Raw genomic sequence first — 6,542 nt, 5'->3', positions numbered from 1 at the left:
TTCACCATTGTATGATTAAAAAAATGTTTATTTTGATTCCATAAAAACTTATTTAAACACAGTAGATTGGCAACATATCTTAAGCGGTAAAGATGCTAAACAAGCTTTTACTCTGTTTCAGAGCATTTTAGATTCAACGGTTTCTTCTCACGTTCCTTAAAAAAAACTTTGTTTATAAATTCAAATAAACCTATTTGGTTCAATAAAAGTATATCAAGACTCAAAATTTTCATGAATAAACTTAATAATATTAAAAAATCTTCAATTCATGGTTGATATTAGTAATTTACAGTTATCTGTAGACAATGTTTTACATGTACTTTTATGTCTTCAAAAAAAAAATTTCTATTTCAAAAGGCAATATTCCACCAGTTCTTTTAAAAACTTGTGCTAATATACTTGCTACACCGCTTTGTATAATATTTAACCTTTCTTTAAGTAATGGTGAGTTATTCGATGAATGGAAATACTCTATAATAAATCCCCTTCATAAATCAGGTACAAAAAGTTTGATTGAAAATTACAGACCAACTGCAAAACTGCAGTTAATTCCTAAGGTTTTCGAAGCTTTAGTAAAAATCAAATTGTATAATCTTATTTACAATGACATTTGAGTTTACCAACATGGTTTCTTAAAAGGTAGATCTACTACTAAAAATTTATCAATATATTATTTTTTTTCTGTCACAGATGGGAATGCGTTCTCAAGGCTTTCGACCGCGTTCAACATAGTGTTCTCTTAAACATTACATTACATTTCACACTACTCATCACATAAATGTACAGAGTAGAGAACACAACACTTGAGCGACTAGGCTATGTAAGGTGATGACAACACAAGACATTAATACAAGACAGAAAAACCGAAGAGAAAGAACAACAGACAGAAAGAAAGAACACATGACAACAGCACGCGGTAGGTTTCGCGGCGGTCCTCCACCTGTCTACTAACCACGCTTACTGATGCTTGATTTCGGTGATCGATGGGAACCGAAGCTTTATCAGTGACTAGGCCGTTGCCGTAGATACATATATATGGATTTGACTCTCAGCTCCTAATGTGGATAAAGAGCTATTTAGTGAGTAGAAAACAGGTGGTAAAACTGATAAAGACTTGTCTAAGAAAATTATAAATTTTTCGGGTGTTCCTCAAGGTAGTCTCCTTGGACCAATTCTTTTTATCATTTTTATTAACGACTTACCATTATATCTTATTTTTTTAAAAAATCTTTTATTTCCTGACGATTTGAAAATACTCAGTTCCATAAATTCACTAAACTATGCAAAAAAAGTTCAAATTGATTTAAATAATTTAATTAAATAGTGTAATGTCAATGGGCTATATTTTAACAATGTGTTGTGGCATTTTCTAGAACAGTCCATTATATTATAATTATAAACTTGAAAACGACATTTTACAAAGACTTGATAGCGATAAGCATCTAGGCGTAATCTTCGATTCTAAAATTAATTTCTCAAATCATATAGACCATGCGATCTCAAAAGCAAACTGAAAGCTAAGGTTTATTTTTCAAAATTCAAAAGAGTTCGAAGACCCCAATACATTGAAAGCTCTTTATTGGAGCCCCTTTATCGCGTCTAGCATTTGTCGAAGGTATTTTTTTTTTTTTATATTGCACGCGCACACAATGGGATATGAATACCCTTATAATGATTATACACAGTGCGAGTAATTAGGAAGGGAGGATAGGATTTGGAAGGAGATACCGATGCACATTGGTTTTGAATGCCTGCACATTGTAATGAGTGGGAAATATTGAGTCTGGAAAAGCATTCCACATTCGTGTAGTGCGACTAAAAAAAGAATCTCTGAACTTAACAGTACGACCGAAATTGGGCACAGGGGTAAACTGATGGGCATTCCTAAAAGAACGAGTATTACCGTTGAATTGTTTGAGCGATAGAATAATGAGAGACACGAAACCTTACGACGGTGCTCGAGAGATGCAAAAGTTTCAGTTAGACCTATCATTTTTAGAGCTCTCTTTTGAATTCTGTTCAAGAGACTCAAGTGGGTTATAAGAGCACCTGCCCAAATATGGGAATTGTACTAAAGTTTTGGACGAATATAGGCTTTATAAATTATAGCCAGATCAGAAGGGGTAAAAAACTTCTTGCATCGTCGGAGAAAACCTAAACGCTTAGCAGCATTTTTGGCGATGTCAAATATGTGATCACTCTGCAACAAGTGGTTTGTAATGCACATATCTAGGATTGATAGCTGTTCAGTATCCTCGATGCAAGTACCACTCATGGATAGTGGCATTAGGGGAGGGTTACGCTTTTGCGACAGTAAACAGCATTAAATTCTACACGGTTTTTGATTCCCCATTGAACAATGCTGTCAAGATCTGAATATAATGAGCTTATCATACGCTGCTGTTGGTAGTCCACAATTGAAGAACAAGGATGAAAATCTAAAAACGAATATGAAAAGCTGAGGGTACTGTCATCCGCGAAACAATTTAGTGGTTTAGAAGTTTCAGACAAAAGATCATTTATAAAAATGAGGAAGAGCGTTGGAGACAAAACGGAGCCCTGGGGCACACCAGCGTTTATAATGTGGATATCAGATTTGAACCCGTCCAATACTACTTAAATTGAACGGTCCGAAAGGTAATTTCTAACCCAACGAAGAAGGGATTCATCAATACCAAATGCACGTATGTATTTTCGATAAGAGAGCTTGATGCCAAACACTATCAAATGCTTTTGAAATATCAAGTGCAATAATCTTACTTTCTCCAAAACGATGTAAAGATTTGTTCCACTGTTCGGTGAGATAAACCATGAGATCACCAGTGGACCTATTGCAACGAAAGCCATATTGCCGGTTATTAATAAGCTTTCGTTCTTCAAGATATTTCTTAAGCTGAAAATTGATCAGCGTTTTCATGACCTTGGAAAGAAGGGATGTAAGTGCAATTGGACGATAGTTGGATGATGAGGAGGATTCGCCTTTTTTAGGGACAGGCTGGACAAATGCAGTTTTCAATCCACTCGGAGAGAGACCTGTAGAATAGGACAGATGAAAAAGCTTACGCAGTGGTTTTGCCAGCGTTGAAGAACATCTCTTCAGAACAATATCAAGATTTTTAAGTACTCTAGTAAATGAACGAGTGCGAAAGAAGATTCGTCCCATTGAATCGTCAACGCTTTTAAGTACAGGCGGAGTCAGTCACTCACTGGCAGCATCGAATTAACAGAAAACTGTGCTGCAAGCATTTGGCTTTATCAATCGAGCTTATATCAGGAGTGTCATTGGAAACAAGCGTCGCATTCGACGAAGACGTAGTGTTACGCACATTTTTTACAAATGTGGTATAGAAAAAGGTTAAAAAAGGTTCACAAAGTTTGCCTTACGAAAAATATTTGGTTATTAAAATGTTCCATCTTATGAGACGAGGTGTATTTCAATTGATCTAAGACCTCTTGCTTAAAGAAGTAAATTAAACTCAATACTTTTTGCTTTAGATGTCTTGAATTTTAATATTGACTGTCCAGTTTTGTTATCCATGTTTTTTATTTATGTGCCTTCTAGAAACTTGCGCCCTCTTGACTGTGATTTTTAAATGTTTCTTACCACATATGCTTAGTATAATCCTATCACAAGAGAATTAAGAGATGCATCGGATCTGTATCGAACTGAAGCTCATGTATCGAGCTAAAAGCTGAATGAGCTTTGGTTCGATGTTTTGAGATAGCTTTTATGAATTTCCCTTCTTACAAAAGGGAAATCTACTTTTAAAGTTAGTTGAAATATAACCAGCGAAGCGAACGGTAATAAAATTGTGATAGATAGTGGTTTTTTGGCGTTAAGCCTTTTCCACTTTAAATCTTGTGTTTCATTTGTTGTTTTTAATGTCGGTTATTTTATTTCATCTCCTGAGCTCGAAACATTTGGTCATTCGAAACGGATAGTTTCCAGCGATTTTTTGTGCTTAAATTTTCTTAACCGTGATGTGCGTTTTTTAGAGATAAATTTTTGCCTTTTGTGACGTGAAAATGGAAAAAAAGAGAAGCGAAATGGAGAAAGAGTGCCGAATTAAATAATAATTCGCACAATATTTATTTGGTGAGAACATTCTTGATTAATTTTGTTTGTTTCAGAATTTTAGAGAAGAAAAAATTAAATTTGGCTATGGGCAAACGGTCACGTACGCCAAGAGATAGGTACATTTCATTTGTATATAAGAATTTCCCCAAGTGAATGGTAAGTCGCCTTATATATTTTATTTAATGAGAGAGTTGTGACGCAGCGCAGCGAAAAGAAAAATCAACCACCATGGCATATACACAGAGATAGACATGTCCCGACAGGCAATTTTTCTGCACACAACCCGAGAAGCGAGAGAGAACATGTACATAAGGCTAACGGGCATGGGCATCGTGCAGCTGCCTACCATGACGCCGGCTAAACGAGAGATACACACCACACAGGGTAGGTATGTATATAATCTGTGTGCGCAGCGACGGTGGATGAAAATTTTCCACTCGTTCTCATTCTGTGTGTGACTTCCAAGCGATAAAGTACAAAGTACAAATAGCGTGGCTGGTTGATTGAAAAAAAAACAACAACAAGGCGTTTAAGATTTAATAAATCTATATTATCAATTTGTGAAATTTTTTTATAAATAGAGATTGCGAAAGGAAGATTGAGATTGTGAGAAGCGGCGAGAGATAATTATTGAGAAAGGTAAGAAAGTTGAAGTGAATACATATATACAGTCCACTCGCCGACCAGTTGTGCTATCAGTGTTGTTGTTGTGTGAAGCGATGGGAATTCGATTGTGATAGGAGAAGGAGTCCATGTACTGCCTCGGAAAATAAGAGATAGAATAGAATTCTCGAGAAAAATTGTGAATCAATTAGATTGAATATTTGTGAAGCGTTGTAAAAAATGAATGTGGAAATCGAATATTTGTGTAGGAATTTGTGCGAGGGATAAGGAAAAAGGAGACACGAAATTGAATAAGATTTTTTTTTCGTGCCACAGACAGAGCATAGGAAATATTTTGCGGGTCAGAATTATTTTCGTGAGAGTGTGTGTGACAGAAGGAGAATACTATATGGTGGAGATAGTGAGCGTCTTGTGTAAATTAAAAACAAGGGAAATTGTGTATAAATGAGTTTCAGAAAAGCATGTGTGTGCGCGTGTGTATAAGAATTTCAATAATATGTATTAGAGTAGCGTAATAAGGAAGGGATAGTATTTTGTTGATTGTGGGATAGAGACAGGGAAAGGTTTTGGGATTGTGTGGAATTTTCTAGATTCAATTTTGTGTGAAGGGAAGAGATGAGTTTCAGACATGAAGGTCTGGGCAGCTAGAAAAAGAAACACAAATATTCATGAGCAGCGAGAGAGCAAAACTCAAAGCATATAATGCGAGTTCGTTGCGTGATAGAGAGATAGAGCTTGCAAGCGGAAAGATACAAGAGCAACAACACTGAGTACTACATAGCACACTGCAACAAATTATATTTTTTTTTATTTTATTTTTATTTAAGTAGGCCTTGGGATCGAATCGGCAAAATTTGTTTTTTTTATTTATTTTTATTTGAGTATGCCTTGATTCTCTCAGCAATGGGAACGAATCGGCAGAACTTGATTTTACTAGGATTGAGTCCAAGTTTAATAGTAGTGCAAATTTTAGATTTTCTCGGGAAATTGGCACGGATGGAGGCTCTGGTTATAGAGAGCGAGTCCGAGCTGATGGATCGAGTGGTATGTTCCAACCTGACTGGCCCGCTCCGGAGATTCTCTTAGTTAATTGAGATGAGTCAAAGGGGGGAGGCTTGGCGGGTGGTTCATATGTGGGCTTATTAAAAGTAGACATGGCTCTCTCGTTATGTAGATCGAACCATTTAGATAAACTACGGACTCTCCTCGTTTGCATATTTTCTTTACTTTTTTTTCAGGTTTTTCAGATTTGGAAATTTGGAATAATTGAAATTTCATTTCTTTATAGATAAAGTAGAGACAGAAGAGAAAGGATCAAACAGAGAAAGAGACAGGGGAAAGAACACAAAAGAGAATGCAGGCATGGAGCATTGATGACTTGGAGTATCGCTTCCAGGCGGCAATAAACTCCATTCACAGGATGACCGCTTTCTGTAAGTCGACCCAAGCCAAGGAGTATCCTGTGGAAGGATTGCGCGTGAGACTGGAGGGGCTCCGTGAGTCATGGTTTGAGGTGAAAGAGGTGGAGCGGCTACTGGCCGGTCGTGAAGATATTATCACGATGGCTTCAGTCGAGCGACGGGTAGAGGAGACAGAGGAGCTCTTCTTCATGGCCTGTGCCATGCTGAAGGAGCTCCAGCGAGAGAGAGATCCCAGTGAGAAGCGAGAGGGGCCAATGGCCGTACAGGTGTCATTACCATTCGCCCAGCATGATGTAAAGAACACGTGGGGCGAGTTTGATGGCAGCATCACCAAGTGGCAGGGCTTCAGAGATAGGTTTGTGGCGGCGATCCATAACAATGATAAGATCGCGCCGGCCTACAAGTTCGCCTATTTAAAA

Source organism: Eupeodes corollae, chromosome 2 (assembly GCF_945859685.1).
Source record: "Eupeodes corollae chromosome 2, idEupCoro1.1, whole genome shotgun sequence".
NCBI classification, from domain to species: domain Eukaryota; kingdom Metazoa; phylum Arthropoda; class Insecta; order Diptera; family Syrphidae; genus Eupeodes; species Eupeodes corollae.
Note: the sequence above shows the minus strand (reverse complement) of the source record.